The following is a 27,581-nucleotide window of genomic DNA, read 5'->3' as shown; positions in this document are numbered from 1 at the left end:
TGATGTTCCAAATAGGCTACTTGATTGTTCATACATATATAAAAGTTGCCAAAATAGATAAAAATTCAGTCAGGTATAAACAACTGCTGACTTCGGGACTACGGGAGATGATCAATATCGAGTCTCGAAACACTCACAACCAGTCTTTACGTCAAGGACGCGACGTAATACAACATTGTCGTGCGGGTTTTCGGCTTTGCGGGCGCTGTTAGTCTCGTTTTCTCGAGCGTTGTTCACGTATGGAAGGACAATTGGACAGACGGACCAACAGAGAGATAGATGGAGGAACGGACAGACGATTGGAAGGACTGACAAACATAAGTATGGAGGAGAAGGCTATACACACAAACGTACGGATGATAGATGAAGTGTTAAATGAAGAGAAAAGTTTCGGAACAAAACTAATAACATTTCTCCTTAATCATTCCTTCTACTCAACTGATGAATTGTTCATGCTTGTAAACTGAATAAATCTGCTTGCAATACAGAGTGGACCGTAAGTAACTCCATTAATTTTGGTGGATGAGTCCTTTAGTAAAGAGCAACAAAAAAGTGAAATACAATTTTGCTGTATTTTGAATAGTCTTCCAGAAAAATGTGCATTTTAAAATGCAATGGGAAAGGAAGTTTTTAATAGAAAAAGAGCATCTTCTGCGAACCTCTTGAAAAAGAACTACAGAAGAGACTAGTAAAGTGCTTTGTATGGAGTGTGGCATTGCATGGGGCAGAAACATGGACATTACGACGAAGTGAAGAGAAGTGAATAGAAGCATATGAAATGTGGATATGGATAATAATGGAACATGTGAAGTGGACAGATAGAATAAGAAATGAAGCTGTGTTGGAAAGAGTGGCTGAAGAAAGAATAATGTTGAAACTGATCAGGAAGAAGAAAAGGAATTGGTTGGGTCACTGGCTGGGAAGAAACTGCCTACTGAAGGATGCACTGGAAGGAATGGTGAACGGAAAAAGACTTTCGGGACAAAAGAAGTTATCAGATGATAGACGACATTAAGATATATGGATCATATGAGGAGACAAAGAGGAAGGCAGAAAATAGGAAAGATTAGAGAATGCTGGGTTTGCAGTAAAAGACCTGCCCTTGGGCAGAACACTAAATGAAATGCAATAAATAATTTGTACTGCTTATTATGAAGAAAGTTTTGTAAATTGAAGTTCTCTTATAACAATTACACAAACAATCCACATCCATTGTTCCTCCCACTTTTAAACTACCTCAACTTTAAATTCTTATTCTTCTTATAGGCTATATGACATTAGTTAATTTGGGTATGCTGACTAGCAGGTTGACTTTATTGTTAATAATCTGTTATCCCATTGCCATCATCCACAGTATGATTCTATACTGATGTCATGCAAATATTCGAAAGTACAAATTGCTCCATTTGAGTGATGGAAAAAAATATACAAGATAGGTATAGGTTTCTAAGCTTAATAAATTGATATAACTACTCGCAATCAAGACGAATTAAACGGCTATGAATTGGTTTCAGTCTCCTTACACAATTGCGTTTTTAGCAGCGATTCTTAGCCGCGCTACAAACACTGCAATAACGATTTTAGCAGCTTTCTCAACTACAATGTTAAGCATATTGCAGCACAACACCAGCACTTCTAATTTCCTTCAGCGTCTGATTGAGGTTCTGGCTGATAAGTATATCTTTTATCAGGTAATACATCTCACTTGATGATATGTGTCAGAGGAAGAACAATTGTTTGTATGCTTCTGAAGTCTGACTAGTGAAATATGTAGCTAGTCGGCGATGTATGCAATGGAGGGACAAAGGAACTGGCCACCCTGCCCTATTTTATCCTGACTTAGGCAACTATGTGGTGCCTTTTGGTGTTACTTGTGAGGTTCATACCTGTCTTCGGACAGTTGATTAAACAACAACTTTATTTAGAATTATTAAAATTATATTATGGGGCTTCTAACAAAAAGTAAACATTATTTTAAAATGTTTTTACTTATAATTTTGATCTTGTAATAAAACATAAATCAAACCTTTATTAAAAGTGTAGAAGTAATAATCATTATTTAAAGAATAGAAATTCCAGTAAACATATGAAGGGTTCAGAGCCATAGTGGGCCAAGCGCCATTTATTAAAAACGGAGAAAACAAGGGTTAAAGTTAAGTGAATACCATAGTTTAAAGAAGATTGACATATCATTTAGTTTTAATGTATATACTTTATATTACTTGCTATATGGTTCCATTGAATTATGGTAATAACTTCATTTTAATTCCTGTTTTCTACGGTTTTAGTAAATGGCGCTTGGCCCACTATGGTTCTGAATCCTTCATATTATCAACTACATCATTAGTAGAAACATTACAGTGAAAAATATGAACATAGTTCATTTACTCGAGATATTAAATTATGGCCGATAGCGATTGAAACGTGCAAGAAATTTTCGGTACTGTTGAAGTCCCGAACATCATCAGTCTTACGCACTCGCACGCAGGTGCACGCTTATTTTCGTACTTAGCTTCCTTATGATATAGACAAACAATCCACTTGTGAACCCTTAAATTAACGATAAATAACTTTTAAAAAGTATAATTTAAAACTTAAAAAATATATATATAATTTAAAACAAGCATTTTTGTAGAAGAAAGAACAATGATGAGCAGGTCTCCTACTTCAATTATCTTCCTTGCAGTTTATCATACACGAAGAATAATGATTTTGATATAAGATTTATTGCATTTTTTAAAGTGACTAATTTTCGAGTTCTTAGTATAGGCGTCTGAATATAATTACTGTGTGTTGATAACAGAAAGAAATAAGTTAAATTTGGTATAGCCCTATACAAAATCAACTTTAAAAAAGGATGTGAGAAATAAAAGAGTACAGAACTAGATAACTAGATACTATAAATATGTACCAAATGACAATTCTCAGTAAAATGAAATGGAAAGAAGCATCAAAATAATAAAGAATTTTAAAATATGAAAAAGAAGTATCTCTTATAAAAGTCTGCACGAAAGAAATGCCTTACAAGACCGCGCAAGGGACAACGTAATATTTTGAAATAAAACTGCCAATAGTGTGTAACGCTGTCTAATATGCTAATAAGCTTACAATTAATAAAAAGTTAAGTTTTAAAAGAGTGAAAAATATTAATAAGCTTATATAATATCGCTCATTTAATGAGGATCGACAAACAGACGCAAGAATGAACCAAATAGCAGAGATGTAAGAATATTCTGCTTGTAAAGCAGTGAAAAAAATGGCAGGCTGTAATACCTAATAGGCCTATTCAATTTGTGATCTTCCTGTAGTGTACTACGCAGACCACCAACCACCTGATTTAAGTACCTTGTGAATAGTTGCTTTAACATCAGGGAAGTTATTTTTGAAAGGAAATGTATAGGACTCCGATGAGGGTATTTAGAGTGATTATTATACCGAAGCTAGATTAAAATTATATTATTAATGTACAGAAACGCGATGTCCTCAACTGAATTGAATTTTGGGTAAAATTTTGTTACGAATTTGGGGATAAGGTTTTTCCCATATTTTAAATACTTTGATCTTATCTCTCATGTCTTGTTTTTATTGGACAGCATTTTCCGATTATGTATGTATGTATGTATGTATGTATGTATGTATGTATGTATGTATGTATGTATGTATGTATGTATGTATGTATGTATGTATGTATGCATGTGTGCATTTTATGTATGTATGTATGTATTTATTTATTTATTTATTTATTTATTTATTTATTTATTTATTTATTTATTTATTTATTTATTTATTTATTCTGGTGTAGTTAAGGCCATCAGGCCTTCTCTTCCACGACACCAGGAATACAAATACAATAACAGAAATAAACAGAAAAAAAATACACTTACAAAGTAAAGCTATACAAGAAATAGAGAGAGAGAGAGAGAGGAACACTATAAACAAAGTAAAGCCACACAAAAATATACACAGGTTGCAGTCACACAAACTTTAAATGAGTGATTAAGTATCATAATTAATTGTATCCTAACTATGTATGTATGTATGTATGTATGTATGTATGTATGTATGTATGTATGTATGTATGTATGTATGTATGTATGTATGTATGTATGTATGATGAATCATAGATAAGCGTAGGCCTGTGCTTAAAATTTACGTCAGGGTAAATACCGGGTAAATATAATTTTTAACACATAAAATAATTGGACTCTTAGGCCTATTTCAAATAGAAAAACAATGGCGAAACAATCTAATTATATCTGAATATATTATATCGAACAAACTAATAGCATTGGCGTGAAAATGGTTTTATAAGCGAAATTAATGTTACATACAAAATTATTTCCATTTTGTTCTTTGCTGTATTAGTGCAGTTTTTACATTCTTCTGCCAAATAACTAAACAGCTAGACCTAGTGCAGATTCTGTGTTGCTGAATAATTACAGGCTTCTAGTTTTAAACTCTTTTGCTATACATATGTATGTGATTGTCCTACAGCAAGGTCTTAAAAGGTTTAGAATAAAAATAACCCTTTAAAACCATTTAATATAGTTTAACACATATTTTTAAATCGCGATATGCTTAAATATAAAAGGAATAATAAGGAACTACATTTTTTTTTATTCTGCACCCTACGCCAACCGCTCGGTAACGACGTTTAAAAAAAATGTTACATTACAACAGTTTATAACTTTTGGACAAAACCGAAACGTCAGCAGGAAACCAGCCGGATTCTCAAGGCGGTGAGACGGGCGAGGTAAAACATGCCTCAAAAACTGCTTTCCTGCGGTCATTTTTGCGCATAATTCTGAGATCCGAACCGGTCGATATGTTTAAGTATCGTTCGATAGATAGCGACGAGAGTGACTAAATAAACGCGTAAAAAAAAGGAATTCGAGGAAAATATATCCTCAACTTTCAAAAAGTAATCGTTGAGATTTGGGAACATTCAAAGTGACTCGAAATTCAAACATTCGGAGAATGCAAACATGGAGACGGGTACAACAGGAGGAAAGAGTATTCCGACGAATCAAATAAGTCCAATACCATTGCTACGAATACAAGAGACTGGAGAGGAAGCATAAGAGAGCGTCGGAGCACGCGAGCTCTGCGGACTGTATTGTAGAACAGTGAGAGGATGGCGACACGCTAAGCATTAACTTTTCTGAACCGACGCATGCGACGTGCGAGGCGACAAAGCTGGACTAAACGAGAGATAGTGAGTGGTTTCTATAAAGCCTTGGTTTTTCTGAACCGACGCATGCGACGTGCGAGGCGACAAAGCTGGACTAAACGAGAGATAGTGAGTGGTTTCTATAAAGCCTTGGTTTTTCTGAACCAACGCATGCGACGTGCGAGGCGACAAAGCTGGACTAAACGAGAAATAGTGAGTGGTTTCTATAAAGCCTTGGTTTTTCTGAACCGACGCATGCGACGTGCGAGGCGACAAAGCTGGACTACACGAGAGATAGTGAGTGGTTTCTATAAAGCCTTGGTTTTTCTGAACCAACGCATGCGACGTGCGAGGCGACAAAGCTGGAATAAACGAGAGATAGTGAGTGGTTTCTATAAAGCCTTGGTTTTTCTGAACCGACGCATGCGACGTGCGAGGCGACAAAGCTGGACTAAACGAGAGATAGTGAGTGGTTTCTATAAAGCCTTGGTTTTTCTGAACCAACGCATGCGACGTGCGAGGCGACAAAGCTGGAATAAACGAGAGATAGTGAGTGGTTTCTATAAAGCCTTGGTTTTTCTGAACCGACGCATGCGACGTGCGAGGCGACAAAGCTGGACTACACGAGAGATAGTGAGTGGTTTCTATAAAGCCTTGGTTTTTCTGAACCAACGCATGCGACGTGCGAGGCGACAAAGCTGGAATAAACGAGAGATAGTGAGTGGTTTCTATAAAGCCTTGGTTTTTCTGAACCGACGCATGCGACGTGCGAGGCGACAAAGCTGGAATAAACGAGAGATAGTGAGTGGTTTCTATAAAGCCTTGGTTTTTCTGAACCGACGCATGCGACGTGCGAGGCGACAAAGCTGGACTACACGAGAGATAGTGAGTGGTTTCTATAAAGCCTTGGTTTTTCTGAACCGACGCATGCGATGTGCGAGGCCCGCGTCGCACAAATCCGGACTGCACGAGAGATAGTGAATGGTTTCTATGGCTGCGAGATGCGAGGTCTGTGTACCTCGCAGCCATAGAAACGATTCACTATCTCTCGTGCAGTCCGGATTTGTGCGACGCGGGCCTCGCACGTCGCATGCGTCGGTTCCGAAAAACCAAGGCTTAACTGCGAGATGCGAGGTCTGCGCACCCGCAACTATAGAAACCAGTCACTATCTCTCGTATAGTCCGAATTTGTGCGAGGCGGGCCTCGCACCTCTCATACGTGGGTTTAGAAAAACCAAGACTTTAGCGCGTCGGTTCAAACAGCTAATCCAGGCTTGATTAATTCATTCATTCAATAAACTAATTAAATTCAGAATATTTATTTCGCCAATTTCGTCAAGAACCACTCTCGCTGACAAAATGTATTGTACGTCCATAAAGTCTCCGTTTCACTTCCCTAGTGTCTTGAAACACTTTTTGATGTTGGAATACATATAACTGTCCTATAAACAAAGACAAGTCTGAATATCAGATATCTGTACTTATTACAGATCAGTCATTACGTAATTCAGTCTTAATGAGAGTATAAAGCCTACGGAATGATAAATCATGAAACTCACCAGTCAACTGGACAGGTTGTAAAGTAATGGGCGTGTATTATAATCTAACAGATAATTGATGTGGTCGTATTGTTGATAGTATCACTTTCTATTAACTACGGATCCGGGCATAGCCTTGGGAGATTTATTGTTCTAAATGTCCGGAAGTCCATAGGCCTACAAGGATTTAGCAAATTCCTTAACCTTGCCTGCGTCAATATTTATACTTAAATGGGCAATAAAATTATGTAATAATACGTTGGTAACGACAAAGGAAAACAAAACTCTAACAGTAATATTCGCTAAATTCAGCAGTTATGCTACAGATTTAGGAGAAGTGGAAATAAAAAAAAAAAATCAATACTACCGGTACTTAATTTTGAAAATATCTCCTCTCCTCGCTCTTCATTTTCATCCTCCTCTTCCTTTTTTTCCTTCTCTTTTCTTCATTTTTCTTCAAACGTTTCTTATTTTCTCTTTCCCTATTCCTTTTTCTTCTCCTCTATTTCAACTCTTCTCTTCTTATTCTTCTTTTTTCTTTACCTGTCATTATCGATGGTCTGTTTGAACCTGTATACCACATTTAATTGCGAAGTGTCGTAAACAAAATACATACAGTATACAGTTTGGATGCTAAATGCCGTCTTAGAAGACCGGACTGTGATAAGAGGATATTGTGGCGATGAAATTCGAGATACGAACTGTCATGGTATGATGATTAGTTATGGAGATGTTGGAGGCAATACTCATAAGTCAAATGAGGTCATAGTTTTGATCCATAGCGCGTAGCTATTGGAGTTAAATGTCAAGAACACAACAACGATATGTGATGTATGCGACATGTACCTGTCCCTGAAATGGTCGGATTTCTTGGTTTCAGCGCAAGATCTGCGAAGAAATTAACTATAGCTGGTTTGTTTTCAAGTACTGTATTGTGAATTCTCTGTGCAATGTTCCAGTTCAAACTGATGTTATAATACGTATGTGAAGTAAAGTAAGCACGTGATGTTTACATTGCGTACGTCAAGCAGGCATCGGTTTTCAAAGTTTGCTGCGCAATCTACCCTTTGTTCGGCAATGGAGCAAATTCTAGCAAACCTGTGTGCGCGATGCTTGGAGTGACAAAAGTGCAATTTAGAAGTGCGAGATGTTCGGGGAGTTACAGTCTGAGCTTAAAAACCCGTGTATATAGAAACGTTTTCCACGGAAATAATTCTTGCTCCATTAGAAATTTGGAAAAAATTGCGAGATTAAGTATTGGTTCCTATCTTATTTATTGTCGTTGTTCCTGCAATAACACCTATGTGCAAAATATAAACATTTTCAGTAAAAAGAGAAAACACATTTATTCTTCTATGGCAGTAGGCATAGGAGACTGTGAGTTCTTCCATTTTCTAAAGAAAGAAATATAATTACATATAGAAGATTTTATTATTTCCTGTATCACTATTTAAGTTATTTAATAGAGTAAAAATCTGAAAATAGATAAATATGCCACATTAGAGTTATTGCAGGAACAACGACGTTATGCACGTTTTGATGTTGTCTATTACGCCCTAGTTGACCTGGTTGACGAGTTGGTAAGCACTGGCCTTCTATGCCCAAGGTTGTGGGTTCGATCCCGGGCCAGGTCGATGGCATTTAAGTATGCTTAAATGGGACAGGCTCATGTCAGTAGATTTACTGGCATGTAAAAGAACTCCTGCGGGACAAAATTCCGGTACATCCGGCGACGCTGATATAACCTCTGCAGTTGCGAGCGTCGTTAAATAGAACATAACATTTTAACATTTATTATGCCCTGGTCTTCAAAGACGGCATTTCACTCTGTATACATGCTGATTAAGGGGGAGTAGTACATATTTTAAGCAGTGGTAGTATGGACTAATTTGCTATGAGTAAAAAAGTTAATATAAACATGTGTCAAATTTTCGATGTTTGTAATATATATCACAGACAATTACGACAGAAATATTGCTATATTATGCAAATTTATGTAATATGTGCATACTGTATAGTATATCTACTTAAACTATACGACTTTTATAGGTCATCTGTTGTCTTGTGAAACGAAATGCATGCCTGCGCCATAGCTCAGTAAGAATCTTACGGTGGGGTAAGCTCCAAGTGGAGCGTAGCGAGAGAGGACATTTTCTTCGTCCACATTCTTCTTCCCCTTACGCGCAAGTAAGTTTCACGTGATAACGAATTGCCTGTAAGCTTAAGACAGATATCTAAGTTTTTGAATTACAGAGAATGCCTGATGCGATTTATCCTTCGAAGAGGTGGAAAAATTCAAATATCTTGGAGTAACAGTAACAAATATAAATGACACTCGGGAGGAAATTAAACACAGAATAAATATGGGAAATGCCTGTTACTATTCGGTTGAGAAGCTTTTGTCATCTAGTCTGCTATCAAAACATCTGAAAGTTAGAATTTATAAAACAGTTATATTACCGGTTGTTCTGTATGGTTGTGAAACTTTGACTCTCACTTTGAGAGAGGAACAGAGATTAAGGGTATTTGAGAATAAGTGCTTAGGAAAATATTTGGGGCTAAAAGGGATGAAATTACAGGAGAATGGAGAAAGTTGCACAACGCAGAATTGCACGCATTGTATTCTTTACCTGACATAATTAGGAACATTAAATCCAGACGTTTGAGATGGGCAGGGCATGTAGCACTTATAGGTGAATCCAGAAAAGCATATAGTGTGTCAGTTGGGAGGCCGGAGGCAAAAAGACCTTTAGGGAGGTCGAGACGTAGATGAGAGGATAATATTAAATTGGATTTGTTGGAAGTGGGATATAATAATAGAGACTGGATTAATCTTGCTCAGGATAGGGACCGATGGCGGGCTTATGTGAGGGCGGGTTCCTTAAAAGCCATTTGTTGTTGTTGTGGTTGTTGTTGTTGTTGTTTCCTGATGTGTAATATAAAAGACGAAAATTAATTTTCTTTTTCGAATCCATAGTGAATGAAATCATCTACGTACCGTATATATTTTGTATCATAGACCCTAATGTAGTTCAGAAAATAAGCTATAAATAGTAGTATTATTCGAAATAACATTATAATAATTGAATTGTTGCGCAAAACTCGTGAGAAGTTAATAAAAATAAGAGTCACTTTCTTACAATATCGAAATGTTCGTTATTCGCGAAACAATGACAGGAGGAATTAATTTTTCTTTACGACGAAGTAGATATACTGACCTATTCAGATTGAATAAGGAAATCAAATAAAATGTACCAATAAGAATACAACTAAATAATCTGAATTATATGTATTTCACGTAGTAGTAGAGAGTCATTATATTCCATTGAATTAAAGTCACTAACACTTAGATGAAGTAATTTCCACTAATTTAGGCACGAGCTGCTTTCCCTTGATGTAGGAAACACCATTAGTTTCTTTTCCTTCAGGTTCAAGTTAATCTATGTCTTGTTTCCAATTGGAGTTTTTGTTAATGACGAACTTACTAATGCCTCTTGACTGCTCTCTATTCAATTCTCATAAACTGTCCACATTATGTTATTTATTTATGTCATCTTAACAACGACCAAATGAAGCATAAAATAAGCATTATGTCAAATAAAAAAATAATTTAATTCTTGAAGTGTACCAGTTTTTAAAAAGGCACGAGGCGCATGTAAACTAACGGTGCTAACGTCGAGTGTTAGTGTTGGGATAACTAACTACCAATGTTGATGGTTGTGTGCATTGAATTTCTTAAGTAATTAGTCTCTCTGAATACGTGCGCATTGGACAAGTAAGTACTGCCCGTTTTGGGAAGGTAAACCTAAACAGCTTCAGAATGTAACATCAGATTCTATTTAGAAAGCATACGCGTGTTTCTGAACCATTAACTGAATCATTATAGTAAAAGATAGTTATTTCTCTCGCCTTCAGTGCATTTTAATTATTATGCAAGTGGTATTTTCTTGCATGTTTCAGAAGTCTCAAAAACGAAGAAAATAATTATCATCACACGTATGTTCTGCACGGAGTTTAATATTCTGCTTTCTGCAATAAATACAAGTCTTACAACTTTAATTTCCTTTTTATATGTAAGTTATTCCATTAGTTATTCTCCATTCTCGTTTCTTTCATCCATCGTTAGCAATATTACCAACACCACCACCACCACTACTAGCATACTATTAGATACCTAACAAGCGTGGATCTGCCTGATTATGGAATTACCATGGCGCAGGGTCACCTCAGAGACATCGCAGGACAGGCAGAAGACAAACTCCCAGTTCCAGTGGACGGAACATAAATTTCTTCCATTGTCCACACCGTGATTCGAACCTCGGACTGCATGAACTGGAAGCACACGTGCCGTCGACGTAACCACAACGACCAATAATAATAATAATAATAATAATAATAATAATAATAATAATAATAATAATAATAATAATAAAAATAATAATGATAATAACAATATACTATTGCCAACACGGGAATTTTACTGGAAGAAAGTAAAGAGATAGGTTTGAAAGTAAATCCCGAAAAGACAAAGTATATGATTATGTCTCGTGACGAGAATATTGTACGAAATGAAAATATAAAAATTGGAAATTTATCTTTTGAAGAGGTGGAGAAGTTCAAATATCTTGGAGCAACAGTAACAAATATAAATGATACTCGGGAGGAAATTAGACACAGAATAAATATGGGTAATGCCTGTTATTATTCGGTTGAGAAGCTTTTGTCATCTAGTCTGCTGTCAAAAATTCTGAAAGTTAGAATTTATAAAACAGTTATATTACCGGTTGTTCTGTATGGTTGTGAAACTTGGACTCTCACTTTGAGAGAGGAACAGAGATTAAGGGTGTTTGAGAATAAGATACTTAGGAAAATATTTGGGGCTAAAAGGGATGAAGTTACAGGAGAAGTTACACAACACAGAACTGCACGCATTGTATTCTTCACCTGACATAATTAGGAACATTAAATCCAGACGTTTGAGATGGGCAGGGCATGTATCACGTATGGGCAAATCCAGAAATGCATATAGAGTGTTAGTTGGGAGGCCGGAGGGAAAAATACCTTTGGGGAGGCCGAGACGTAGATGGGAGGATAATATTAAAATGGATTTGAGGGAGGTGGGATATGATGATAGAGACTGGATTGATCTTGCTCAGGATAGGGACCTATGGAGAGCTTATGTAAGGGCGGCAATGAACCTTCGGGTTCCTTAAAAGCCAATAAGTAAGTAAGTAAGTAATAATAATAATAATAATAATAATAATAATAATAATAATAATAATAATAATAATAATTTATTTGCTGGGTTAACCTCCCCCGTTTCAGTCTTTTACGCCACTGCGTGTAGAGGAGAAAGAATCACTAAGTCACACACTAGATATCTAACAAGCGTGGATTTGCCTGATTATGGAAGTACCATGACGCAGGGTCACCTTAGAGACATCGCAGGACAGTCACAAGACAAACTCCCAATCCCGTGGACGGAACATAAATTTCTTCCATTGCCCACACCGTGAATCGAACCTCGGACTGCTTGAACGGGAAGCACACGTGCCGTCACGTAACCACAACGGCCAATAATAATAATAATAATAATAATAATAATAATAATAATAACTACTGCCAGTATCTCCAAAATCCATACAAATCATTCAGATCACCACTGCCACAACCTACTACAATTTTGTGAAATTTTAAACTTTCACCATGTATTATAATTATTGTCCACGGCAATATATATTTGTGCATATAATAACATGTCTTGTATGTAATATTATGTATTTCTGTGTTCGTTCATTCATTCATTCATTCATTCATTCATTCATTCATTCATAGGTTTCTGCCCAAGGGCAGGTCTATTATCTGGTATCTTCTTTTGCCCCGAACTCTTCTCCCGTTCATCATTTCTTCCAGTGCATCCTTCAGTATGTTATAGCATATTACTTGTATGTTATGTGTCTGTAAAAGGTAAAAAGGTATCCCCGTAACATGCCATGAAGGCACTTTGGGGGCATGGAGGTAGAGCCCCATGCTTTCCATGACCTCGGCACTAGAATGAGGTGTATTTAATTATATTTGAATTTCCATTAGATTGGTTGGTGGTGTAATTGTTAGATTAATTTGTATGCGTCAAACAATCTTCTATTAACTTTACTTAAATTAATACACACTGTAAAGGTAAAGGTACCCCCGTAACATGCCATGAAGGTACTTGGGGGGCATGGAGAGAGAGCCTCATGCTTTCCATGACTTCGGCACTAGACTGAGGTGGTGTGGTCGGCACCACGCTCTGGCCGCCTTTTACCCCCGGGAAAGACCCGGTACTCAATTTTATATGAGGCTGAGTGAACCTCGGGGCCGTTCTGAAAGTTTGGCAACGAGAAAAAATCCTGCCACCATCTGGGATCGAACCTCGGACCTTTCAGTCCGGAAAATAATGTATGTAGCCCTATTAGTAATTAATATTTGTATATGTAGTTGTAATAATAATAATAATAATAATAATAATAATAATAATAATAATAATGGCTTTATTTAACCTGGCAGATTTAAGGCCGTAAGGCCTTCTCTTACACTCAACCAGGAATGAAACTTGCTTACATAGTTGTACATACAATTGAATCGAAATTAAGTAATTACATACTGATACAATTTAGGTACATAATGAGATCAAAAGAAGTAGTTACATAAAAATTGACCTCATAAAATAAAAATAAACATAATGGAATACATATTAATACTGTTAGAATCAAATACGAATCACATAAAAACAGAAGCCGATAATTCAATAAAAAATGTACACAGTAAAAATAAAAATAAACACATTAGTATACATATTAGTATTAGATTACAATTAAGTAGGATTCACATAATTAAACCAGAAACCACCAATTTGAATAAAATGTACACAAAAATAGGTTAATAATAAAAAAAATCACAGTGGGATACATATTGGCGTGATAAATGAACACGATTTAGATGATTACACAATAAAAATAAGATACAAAAAAAAATAAAAATAAATACAGTGGAACACATTCCATTAAATATTTGCAACGCGTTAGGTCTGGCAACTATCATAAGATATTTTTCTAATTTACATTTAAAGGAAATTAAAGTTCGGCAGCCCTTGACTTCAGGCGGCAGAGAATTCCGATGACGAGAAGTAGCAACAGTGAAAGATGAAGAATAAAGATATGGTGTGGAGTGGTATTTCTAGCATGTTATCATATTTTGACCAAGTATTTAAGTTACTACTACCACCATCATAAAATTCATCATCAATCACCATTATCACTTCCAACACCACTGCCATCATTATCATCATCATCATCGTCATCAATATCAATATCATCATCATCATCATCATCATCATCATCATCATCATCATCATCATCATCAATACATTAATGAGCATCAGAGTATAAGACGCAATTCTACGTGAAAGGTTGCAGTACGATGACACATGGAATCACTCGTGTTTTTTTTATGACAGGGCCTTCCTTATGTTTCAGCAAATCGGTCACTGGTTTAGTAGTGAGTAGATGCAACTTTTGTATAGCAAAGCATTCCCCTCAACGGATGCTTTACCCTTCAGGGTTCACGAGGTCTATTACACTTGACCGTAGTACTATATCGAAGCCTACCTGCATAATGCCAGGCTCTATTCAATCTACCCACATCCCACTTATCTCTATGAGGGCTCGCTACTTAAGATAAAGGGAAATTTCTTTAGAAGAAACCACTAATTAGATTTCTTAGTGTGTTTGCTGGAAGTCTTTATAACTACCCGTATTCTTATGAACTTTACAGGATGTCCAACAAAGATTGTTTCAGTTCTCTAGCCGCACGTGGCTTGTTCTCTCTGCAGGTATAAATGAAAGTTCTTCTATGAAAAGAATCGTGGTTTCAATTCGGACACGTCCACATCTGTGGAGTAACGGTTAGCGCGTCTGACTGCGGAACCAGATGGCCCGGGTTCGAATCCCGATCGGGGCAAGTTACTTGGTTGGGGTTTCTCCCGGGTTTTCCCTGAACCCAATATGAGCAAATGCTGGGTAACTATCGGTGCTGGACCCCGGACTTATTTCACCGGCATTATTACCTTCATTCCATTCAGATGCTAAATAATCTGATATGTTGATACAGCGTCGTAAAATAACCCACAAAAAAAATTCGGACATATGCCAAGAGATTTTTAATGGTTTTCTCCGAGTATTTCGGTTTCTTCTATCAATTTATTTCAATTTTATTATTACCTTAATTATAATGCCATCATTATCTCACCGTCTTTGTACAGATTTTGTATCTAGATAGGGACACATATCGTCGTTGTTCCTGCAATAACTCCTATGTGACATATTTATCGATTATCAGGTTTTTGCTTTATTAAATAACTTAAATAATGATACAACAAATAATAAAATCTTCTGTATGTAATTATATTTCTTTCTTTGAGAAATGTAAGAATTCACATTCTCCTATGTACGGCTGCCATAGGATGAATAAATGTGTTTTTTCTTCCTACTGAAAAATGTTATATTTTGCACATAGGAGTTATTGCAGGAACAACTACGATATAACAGTTACCACTTAAAATATGTAGGTAGTTTCACGTTGAATTTATATGCAGTACGTAACGTTTTTTTTTCTTTTTCTCCTTATTTTTGAAAGAAATCCCTTATTATTTATCTCAAATGCTTCTAATCATTTTAAGATAGTCTACTGAGCTTTATTTCTGAATATTTTATTGTAAGAATTGATCGTGATTTATTTTTTTCTTGGTTTACTTTATTTACATAATATTCTAGACTGGATAAGGATCGCATCGCCTGGAAAGATAAGCCTATAGCAAGAAGGTAGCCTGGGAGACCCAAAGTGTTGAGTCTGAAGGGACCATGAGGCCAACACCCTGAAAGCGATGATGATGATGATGATGATGATGACGATGATGATGATGATGATGATTATTATTATTATTATTATTATTATTATTATTATTATTATTATTATTATTATTATTATGACGATATTTATAGACGATGTAGAAAAACTTAAAACTTTTCAAAGTAAAATTTAGAGAAAAGTGTTTGGTGTAGTATTTCATTCAATGAGTTTTAAATGGAGAATATTATCAAACAAAGAAGTTCATAGTCTATGTAACGAATCAAAAATGAAGGATAAATTGGATAGGATGTGCAGTAAGAGTCCCAGAAGGAAACAAAATTAAGAGAATTTTGGAAGGCGTGCCAGTTGGACGCACGCCACTGGGAAGATCAAGACTTCGATATTTAGATAAATTAGAAAAAGACATGACGACGTTAAAAATTTGTGATCATAGAAAGACCTCAGCTTCAAATACTTGAGGTGTACTATAAGCAGTAACACGAGCTGGTACCAGGCAGTCAAAAGGAGGATAGCTGTGGTAAATAAAGGTTTTAATAGAAAAAGAAGGATCTTCTGCGGACCTCCGGAAAAAGAACTAAGGAAGAGACTAGTGAAGTGCTTTGTGTGAAGTGTGGCATTGAACGAGTCAGAAACATGGGCGTTTCGGCGAAGTGGAGAGAAACGACCAGAAGCATTTGAAATGTGGATACGGAGAAGAATGGAGCGTGAGAAATGGACAGACAGAAAAGAATGTTGAATCTCTGAAGACTGGAAAATAAACATTGTTAACTTATATTGGTCTTTAAGAATAGAGATAAACAGCAGCCTAAAAATTGTTGAGGAGAAAATGTACTGTGTACTCTTTTAAAAATTGTTAATACAATCCTTCAGAAACTCATTCTCATTATACCACTAACTGATGAAAACAAGGTTTTTGGAACTGGACGCTCCTTCACTGATGCTCCTTTTGTCGTCAGGCAAATCATTGAAAATTGAATATAATCTAATATACCGTAATTTCTCACAGCTGTGGTCCACGATACAACCATTTAAATTTTACGCTCTATAACGTAGTACCTTGTTTGTCTACAATTTTTGTGTACTGAACTGCTGCTTTTGAGGAACAGTCTATGATACTTCTAATAATGTTCACAGAGTGAATCATAATATTGGTTCCAGGATCATAGTTGTGGAAAATTACGGTACCGGCTTCTTTCTGTCTTATTCATTTGCATAAGATTTTTTTATAATCTTAAACTAGAGCATATGTTAAATATTTCAGAATTTCATAGCGTTTCGAATGGTATTATTTTATTAATTAAGGTTATCCTTACCATTTTAGCCGTATAAAACACGCTTGGAAAACAGCAGAAAAAAGGAGTAATACAGGGAAATTCATTGAGCCCATTTTTCTTTCGATCTTCTTGTGAATGAAATTAGTAAATGTATAAAACACAACTCTGGTTGCGTAATTGGAAACAAACTTATCCATATTATACGCTTAATGTGACATTAATGTAACAAATTGTACGAATTCCACCTCAGCTGTGAAAAATATAACAGAAAAATATCACACAATAAAACTAAGAATAAGGCTTCAAGTAAATATTCTGCACGATGAAATCTGGAAATAAATGGTAAAAGCATGAACAGGTAATATCAGTTTAGTAGTTAAGAGTGAAGTTGGTAAACAATGGCTAAGTAAAAGAGGAAGTCAGGAAACAAGCAAGTAAATCAGTCATAATTTCTGGACATTAAAATGGTGCAATATATAAAAAAAGTATCTAAGGACTGAAATCGAAACCAGGATTCTTATTTATGCTACTAAACAACAGTAGATACAACGAAATCAACAGTTATCTAAGGCGCTTGACAACCGATCCGGATTTGCGCTCGGGCGCGGGGTTTATTCCCACTTGGGCTGATTACCTATTTGAGTTTTCACGAGGTTTTCCCCAACTTTAAGGCAAATGTCAGGTAATCTGTGGCGAATCCTCGACCTCAGGAAATGTTATCTTGCTTTAATCAGTCCCATGGACACTAAATAACATCGTAGTTGGTATAGTGTCGAAAATAGCCAAGAAAAAGAAAGAACCAAATCAAAACAACTTCTGGAAACTTCAGAGATGAGGAAAATAGTAGCAAAATCTAGGCTAGATAAAACACTAAGTTAGGATAATTAGACAGACATGTTACATAATAATACCACAATCTAGTATATACAGCCACGAAGCTCAATACGTAGTAAATATGCTTCGATAGATAGTTGCTAACCACTAGGATCGCTAATATCGCCTCATTACGGACAATGCGAAATAGTACCGGCACAGTCTATTGTTCCTAGCATCCTCACAACTCAAACTTCGTGACTGTATATACTAGACTGTGATAAATGATAATACGTTGGACAATGGGTAACAAGAAAAGGAAAGAATGGGATCAACGCGTAACAAAATTGTCGACTGACAGAATTGTTCGCGCTGTTGATAACGGATCTCCTAAAGGACGATGATCACTAGGAAGACCACAGACGACAGGACTCGTAACTTGTGATTCAAGAGGTCAGAGGCCTATCAAGAAGATTTTTTTCCAAGGCATGTCATCATTCTTATTTTAATATTTAAATACTCGTATAAATTCTAAAATTACTTTCTTTTTGCCACACCGTGTAAGTAAATTGTGCCTAGCAACGCCGTGAGTTTACAGTACACTTTAGTCAAAACAAAACAAATGACACGAGCCTGTGTTTGTAAACACAGCTAGCAGAACTGTAAGAAGATCCTCAGTCTTTTCTGTGGAAGACAAAAGCTGGATATGGAGTACACAGTGAAATTGTATATTCCAGCGGCTCGTCTGTGTGTGTCACTTGGAAGGCTAATGAGATAATGCCTCGTATTGTGCATACTCGTAACATGCGGGCTCAGAGTGCCGCAGGATAGCCGTGAGTGCGGATAACAAATGTTCCTGTTTCTACGCAGAACTGCAGGGCATGATAACGAAGCGTTGTGGCAGGCAAGATATTAACGCAACAGTACACAGATATTAAGTTAATGAAGACGGAAAACGCGCCGTAATTACGCGTTGGCAAGCCGCAAAAAAGCGTCATTATGTCTGCAGATTTCCAATGTACAACGTACCTGAAATTTGCTGTACTATACAGTAGAGATTCGTTAATTCGACATTGAAAAATTCGAATTATTGGAAAATTTCGTTGATTGTTCCAAAAATAGTTTAATGATTAACTTTTTATTATCTGTAGTTTGTTCACGCCTATGTCACTTAAGCCCCAACATATGGAACTGGACAATTTTAAGGCTACTACATTAATTGAATTTTAAAAATAAACGAATCATCAGCGGATAATAATTGTCTCTTAAACCAAATTATACAAGGACATCATTTTATTTTTACTTCAATTTTTATTGTACCTGAGTTTTTTAATGTACTTCCCTCCCACCCCTCCTACTAGTAAACCTTATCCGTCCTCAACATAGAACCAAGACCGCGTATGCAGTCAAAGTGGCCTTATGGTCACAGTATGCAATACTGAGTGAGTACAGTATGTTCCAGAAATACAGGGTGTTTCCGAGGGATGACGTCGAAGGGCACATGTATCAATTTGAGATAAGGAACCATGGTCCGGAAATGACTAAGTCTAAAGTTATAAGCAAAAATAGTTGTGTGGAAATGGTATTGTAATTTGGCACCACGTGCCCTCCTTCCCTTAACCTTTGGAACAGTCGTGGAAAGATGGTATGGGCCGGATGTCTCTTACGTGGGTACTTGTCCCGATACAATCTGTGAGCTTGTCTACTGTTCCCATTGGCTCATCCGTTTTCGAAAATCAGGTCTGCATATTCCGTTCTCATGTACTCCTCCATTTCACTAGGACTGATCGACTGGACATTGAAACTTGTACACTACACTGCTGTCTACAGACATGCATATCAGGACCGACCATTACGCTATCTGCATTGCTTTAGTGTAGTTTTCTGTCCCCATCCCTCAGACAGCGCACTGAATGGAAGACTATAAGTAGAAAACGTAAACAACGTCAGATGAATACAGTATGTGTAAGATGTACAGATAAATACACATAAATAAGGTGTACAGAGGAATAAAATTATTTCATTTACACACAACTATTTTTGCTTGTAACTTTCGACTCGGTCATTTCCAGACCAGGGTTCCTTATCTCAAATTGGTACATGTGCCCTTCGCCATCATCCCTGAAAGTTTGTAACACCACCTCGGAAACACCCTGTATAGTCGCATTTTCCAGTGAAGAAAGAGCATTCATTATTGAATCACATTTTCGCACAGGTACTGTGTGTCCGTTTGGTTACGTCGTATCCCGGTTTCTCTCACCCGTTTGTGCCTGCCCTTCTGTGAAGGCTAGTGATTGGGCTGTCTTAGCTTTTTTCTGAAAACATTTGCTGCTAGGAATTGGAAGTCTACGTAATATTATACAACCGTTTAAAATAATTTAAATAAAAGGGCTTCATTAAGTAACTATCACGTGATTTCCCCCCTTTCTACGTCCCTACGACGTAACTACTTGAATGAACAGTAGATAGCAGTCTGAGTAAATTTATCTGTGCGAATCGGGTAGAAGTGAAGATTGAATTTACAGTACGAGAGTAAGCTACTCTGTTATAGAGTAGGTACAGAATTATTTCAAGAGGCACAGGATTATTGTGATTTGAGTGTTTTTCTTTATTTCTTTTGGGGTTACCGTAAAACAGTTGTTTGTTGAACACCCTACAGCAATAGAAGAATTAAAGAAACAACACATTCAATTTCAGAAGATATGCTTAAAAACTTTTCGATAATACGAGTATGTACACAAAAGAAGTGAAGCCTGTGCCATCATTGTCAACAATTCCTTTAAATATCCAGATTTTGATTATTTTTCAATTTAAATGCACTCTCGATATTGTATGCTAATGTGCTGTAGACAGTGTATTATACATTGCATAATGAATACGTCCGCCTGGATAGTTCATTTAGTGAGTAAAAACACTCATTGTTAATACTGTACTGTATTTTTATTAAATAAAAACCTATCGAAAATTATCAAACTCAAAATCGTAACAGTTCCTAGTTTACGTAAATGGATTCACTACTTTTCTTCACTCCTATACCTAGTAAAGAGATTTGTTTGTATTTTATACTAATACTATCAAACTCCAGTGACCCGGTAGTAATCTACCATTTACTTATGATGAGAAACTTTCGTCAAATAACAACAATATCTTGTCAAGATAAAATTATTCGTATGAAGATTTTTTGATTTCGTGTTTTTTATTTATCGGTCGTTTTCTCAAATTTCTGATTTTTGGCACATTTTGGATTTCAAAATACTCTAATGAATAAAGTTTTTTCTTCAAATGGCCTGAAATTTTTCACAGAAAGTCGTAAATATGTTATAAATGAATTGACTTAGCCTCTTTATGGTACTAATGAAAATGTTGTGACCGTCAGTTGTTGTGGTTTACAAAAACTTAAAATTATAAACTAGAAAGTTGCATTTTTTTTCCTTAAAAACTTGCTTTCTGAAAGGAAGAAGCACACGTCAATTTCCTTATTCATGTATTAGGAATAGACGAAAACTTTTCAAATGAAAAATAATATGAAAATTAGATCAATATTGGCAGATATGAAGAGATCATGCACAAGATTTCTCATATCTTCAGCGTAAAACTTTGATAGAATTTTATTAGAACTGTAATGGACAATGCAATCATGGACACGATTTCTCATTTCTTTTTTTAGTATAAATCGCCGGCAGCTCTTATGAGATTTTTAGTTACCAAAGCGATCGCAGACACGGTTTTTATAGTGTTTTCAATATAACTCATTTCTAGTTCTTCGGTGGTTTGTGGCACATAAAGCGATCATGTTCTCAGTGTAAATATTTGACTGATATTGTGAGATTTGAAGTGAACAAAGTGATTATGGTCCAGTGTAAATTTTGACAGTTTCTATGAGATTTACAGTGAACAAAGCGATCACGGACACTATTTCTTGTGTTCTCAGTGTAAAACTTTGGAATATGTTATGAGCAGACCCCGGAGAAAGTATTGCTTACAGGAAACGCGCGATGTAGTATAGCTAATGTTTATGAACCGAGGACTCTTGCACCCATCACTGTGCAGGTAGTAGTAGTGCCGGCGTAGCTTAGTACAACGCAGTCAAAACAATCGACACGGGTCTTCAGAATGCCGAGATCAAAAGTACGCAAGATAGAAGCACTAAGGAAATATGTTCGTCAATAAAGTGCGTTTTCCTTCCATGGTAATGAACTTTTGTGAATTGTGTCCCGTGAAATTGGCAGCCGACATGGCATGCAACGTTAAGAAGCATATAAATAACAATAAGCATAAACGCGCATGTAAAAGACAACAGAATTTAAGCAAGGTACAGCAGGAATCTCCTTCACAACTACACTTGAACGAACATTTTACGAAGATATGTGAGACGCATTTATTGCTGCAAATATTCCGTTAAACAAATTAGAAAACGCGAAACTCCGTGGCTTTTCAGAAAAGTACACTGGAAGACAAATTCATGAAGAAGCAACACTGCGGAAGAAGTATGTGCAACATGCATATGAGAAATGTCTGTGTGAAGTGAAGTGTAAATTACAAAATGAGAAGATATGGGTTTCTATAGATGAAAGCATGGACTCCGTTGGACGTCACGTTGCAAATGTGGTTGTGGGTGCCCTTAGTGCGGAATGTTGCTGTAGACCCTATCTCTTAATAAGTGAAGGGTTAGAGAAGGTTAATTATTCCACCATATGTGAACATTTTGATAGTGCTATGGAGTTGCTATGGCCATCATATGTGCAATTCGAAAATTTGTTACTATGTGTTACAGATGCTGCAAGCTATATGAAGAAATCTGTTAAGTTCCTTGAAACACGTTATCCGAATATGATACATGTTACTTGTCTTGCACATGCATGTCATAGTTCATTGCAACGCATCAATACGTAAATAATATTATTACTAGTATGTAACGTACAATGAAATATTTAGGTCTCTTAATGAGAATAAATTAGAATTGCACTTTGTAAGCTTCATAGCTAATCACTGGAAACTAGTCAAAAGGACGCACAAATAATGAGTCTTTCATGTATTACTTCATTTCTCATGAACCAAACTGTACTACTGCCAACGTCACGCTGTCTATCGTTATTTACCCCATCCCTCTCAAAGCAGGTATGTTATGTTGCATACTGAGCTGAGAGCAATACTTTTCCCGGGGCCTAGTTATGAGATACTGTATGTAATGTATAAAGCGTTAAAGGACACTGTTTCTCGTGATTTTAGTGTATGTCTTTGGCTGATATTATCAGATTTGTGGTGAACAAAGCGATCAGGAACACGATTTCTTATGTTTTCGGTGTAAATCCTGAGCAGATCTCGAGATTTGTAGTGGACAAAGCTATAATGAACATAATTTCTCATATTTTCGGTGTAAATTTTGGGCAGACCTTATGAGATTTGTAATGGAGTAAGCCATTATGGACATGATTTTTCTTATTATTTTCAGCGTCAGTCTCAGGCTGGTCGAAATGGATTTTAAGCAAAAACAAAGCGTTAGGCCTAATGGATACAAATATCCCACAAGCAAATATTCTGATGGGGGCAGATAGAAAAGTTATTTATTTCCTTTCACCATGCTAATAATGTCAAAAGAAGTGCTTATACAAATTTTGAACACTAGACCGCAATTACGAAGGCCGTAAAAATAAGTTCGCCAAGGGCCGTTAACAGAAAGGAAACACAATTGCATTGGAAAAATTTATTGGAACAGAGACAACAATTGTTGAGCTATTTTTCAACATATTCCCCACCGGAATTGAGAAATTTGTCATATCATGGAATCGACAGAAAGGTGCAGAGACTGTCAAAAGCTGGTTCCGATCCCAAGCGGCTGGCTTCGGCGACACAGTGATCCCGTATTCCATTGAAGGATTTGTTGACAAATAGCGCAACAATTGCTGTATCTGTTTTAATAAATCTGTCCAAGCAATTGTGCTTTTTTTCTGTAAACGACCCCAGGGAAAGTCACTTTTTGGCAGCCTTGTAATTGTGCTCGGTGGCCAAAATTTGTGTAAGCTTTTGACATTATGAACATGGTGAAGAAGAAAAATTAACTTTTTTTTCTGTCCCCATCGGAATGTTTGCTTGTCAGAGAATGTTCAGTATCAATATGGAACAGATTTGAAGTGACTTGTAGTGGACAAAGTGATCTTGGACAATATTTTTTAATAATTTCAACGTTAACATCTGAAAAATCTTAAGAGATCTTGGATACAATCTGTTAACAGGATTTAAAATCAAGTGATGTCTTGTGTGGCCACAAATTTTTAACTTGTTTCTCATTATTCACTAACAAAAGAATTTTAACATAATTTTAGACTATTACATGGGGACAACAGATATATTTCCTTAATCTACAGAAGCCGTATTTACATTTATTCTGCTACAACATTCTCGGGCTCTACCACTTATACTTAGGTCCTAATGGAAACACGGTGACAACTCTTCCAGTATTTGCTGCTTGTAAAGCTGGGTTCTTTTTTACTTTCAGCTATTAGTCTTCATTTTTAACTTTGATTCTTCGAGATTCTTTTTATTAACTTTAATAATTTTTAATGATGCAGATAGAAAATAAATCATATATATTACCTAGTAGTATTTTCTTAATGATCTTTTTTTTAATATTCGGATTTTTATATGACAAAAATATAACATTACAAGAATATTAAGTTTATTAATTCTGAAGGGGGAAAAAAAAACAAACAAAAAAGGTAATTTAAGCATATGTTTTAGAACACGAATTTTAAGGTACATGTGTTTCTCGTGAGGGATCGCCTAGGGTGCTAATACAGACAGATGTGAGTGGAATCCGAAACAGTCATCAACTTGCTGCCCGGGGAAGAGAAAGCATAGCGTAACTGTAGTTCCAGGTGATGCGGTATTTACATTACTGTCTAATAAATTAGATCTCATTATGACAGCAATAAGGTTGTAATGATGTTCGGTTTACATTATACAGGATGCTTTCATTTGTTAATGTATTGCACTGTTCTGTGACGATGTTTTCCATTTTAAGCAATACATTTTCACTACCGAAAGTGTCATCTCCAAGATATCGTTCTGACGTCGTAATCAAATGTTCTGTATTTTGATCCTAAATCTTGTGTTTTGGAGTGTTTTCATAAGTAGGCCTTAACTCAAGATAAATTCCGATATATTGCTCGAAATACGCCATATTCGCCTTTTTTTAAATCTTTGCAATTCACAAATTCATAAACACAATTATACTGTCGCTATATAAACATTCCTGCATATCCTGTTTGTCTACTCTTTGGTATATAGGATAAGAAGAATCTATTAGGATATCACAAATACAACTATAAAGGAAAACATAAATAATAGCGTATTTGAAATTATTGCAAAATAGGAAAGACGTTGATGAGGATACATACGACGCTTAATGACAATCGAAATGTCGTTAAGCTATCAAACCAAATAATCCAATGAATTTCTTTACACATTCTTTTGCAGGGTCAGAACTGAATGGAGCCAGATTAAAATAACTTGGAAACTTACCTTGGTTACTAAAGATAGGAAGAGTACAATATTACATTAAACAATTCATTCAATATGCATCTCGTTTTTTTAGTACATTATTTTACGACGCTTTATCAACATCTTAGGTTATTTAGCGTCTGAATGAGGTGAATGTGATAATGCCGGCGAAATGAGTTCCGAGGTCCAGCACCGAAAGTTACCCAGCATTTGCTCATATTGGGTTGAAGGAAAACCCCGGAAAAGATCTCAACCAGGTAACTTGCCCCGATCGGGAATCGAATCTGGGCCACCTGGTTTCGCGGCCAGACGCGCTAACCGTTACTCCACAGGTGTGGACAATATGCATCTGGATTACACAACTTTTAACACTGTATCACTTAGAAATTTTATATAAAATTCACTGAAGTTGAAACTTGATTATAGACTGTTTGTATAGGCTAGGCTCTGTGGGTTTGTAAGAAGATAAAATGACCACTGGAAATAGGCCTAACAAGAGGAATTCTTTCTTCCAGACTGTGTTTGAATGTTGGTGGTAGTTTGAACTCTTCTGAGACTTTCCCCTACTATGAGGTCAATATACTGGAAACAACGTATGCAATTCAAGTGTGTCTTCAAAAACCCCCTCATGCAATTCATTGTTTACTTTCTGGACATGTAATAATCCCGCATGGAATTCGAGTGCGCCCAATGTTTTTGACGCAGAATTGCTCTATTTAGATATTATACATACATACATACATACATACATACATACATACATACATACATACATACATACATACATACATACATACATACATACATACACGTGTTCTGTTAACCCAGCATTTTCCAATCTTTCTTATTTTTTTAGTCTCCACATATGATCCAAATATATCAATGTCGTCTAGTTAGTTAGTTAATGGTGTTTAAAAAGGGTGCGTCAGCTACTCTGGCTATTGGCGCCCTTATCTAAAGCTGTTCAAAACTATAAAACAAGAAATACCATAAACTGAAAGCTAACACGAAACTAAAACACGTTGTCACAGTAAAAACGAGGTAAATGTCGTCTATCATTTGATATCTTCTTCTGCTCCGAATTCTTCTCCCGTTCACCATTCCTTCCAGTATATCCTTCAGTAGACAGTTTCTTCTCAGCACACTATGTTAAATGATGTTCCTGAGATACCAATGAGAAATTATTTTCAAAATCTACCTTAGGAACTATTTTAAAGGAGATATAGATTGTTGAAAGCCGTGGTCAGTAAGACTGTCAATGAAATTCACGAGAGATTAGAATACAAACGGAGAGAAACAACTTCTTTCCTCTCTTTCAGGTACTATTAACATTAAGATTTTATGCTACAGGGTCTTTTCCTGTATTGATTGGAGACAGTGTTGGAGTTTCAAAAGCTACTGTTAGTGGAATTGTCTCTATGATGTCAGCAGCTGTAGCATCTTTGAGACAAAGATAAGTAAAGTTTTCTTCCGTTGAATAACACCCAAGTGTTACTCATGACTTCTATCAAATGTACCGTTTTCCTAGCGTTTTAGTTGTTTGCTGGTTCTGACGGTAACGTGGGCAACGCTATTGAATTCTTCTGCAATACTTTCCTTCGCCTCATTCTTTTCCTTTATGTTTAATCATTCTGTCTTCTTGCACTCTAAGATATCTTTATAATTAGTTGCTAATTCTGTTGACAAAGATTTTTTATTGCCGAAAAATTTGAGCTTCTGTTTCTCTTCTTAACCTCTTCCATTTTCTTGATCACTGTTGTGAAAGAAAACAAAAGAAACGCGCAACAAGTTGCGGTCATAAAAACAAATTCTCGGTGACAGCCTTCTAGATTAGTAATTTTTATCTTTACCTCGAGGGTTAAAGTAGTGTTAGTTAACTCTGTACTGAAAAGGCTTGATGAAATGCATTAGTCCCAAGAACGAGTTAAAATTTTAACCGGAAGTTAATAAACTCAGAGTTAATACAGAGGATAAAGATTGGTAATATTGTGATACTAATAATATTATTATAGGCCTAGTACTTACTGAGAAAGTTTTACAATTTTACTGAGCGAGAGAAAGACCAGTTTTGTGGAGAAACTTGTCCACGAACATTCACTTAATACGCTGACGCAAAAAACTGATCTTCCTCTCGCTCAGTAAAATTGTAAAATATTCTCAAAAAGAACTATCATAATATTATTAGTATCACAATATTACTAATCTTTACTCTAAACATTTAGCACCTGTTAATGAAACCTAAAAGTTAATACATAGTCTTATATTTTATATCGCTTTCAAAACTCTCAGGTAATTTTCGACTACTCTGTACAATATTACTTAATGAAAACAGTAATTATAAATACGTTAATCTGTTAACCAGAAATACCTGGAGATGAG

The sequence above is a fragment of the Periplaneta americana genome, chromosome 2, assembly GCF_040183065.1.
Source record: "Periplaneta americana isolate PAMFEO1 chromosome 2, P.americana_PAMFEO1_priV1, whole genome shotgun sequence".
In the NCBI taxonomy this organism is placed as follows: Eukaryota; Metazoa; Arthropoda; class Insecta; order Blattodea; family Blattidae; genus Periplaneta; species Periplaneta americana.
The sequence above is the reverse complement of the archived record's forward strand: the minus strand, read 5'-3'. Positions refer to the sequence as shown.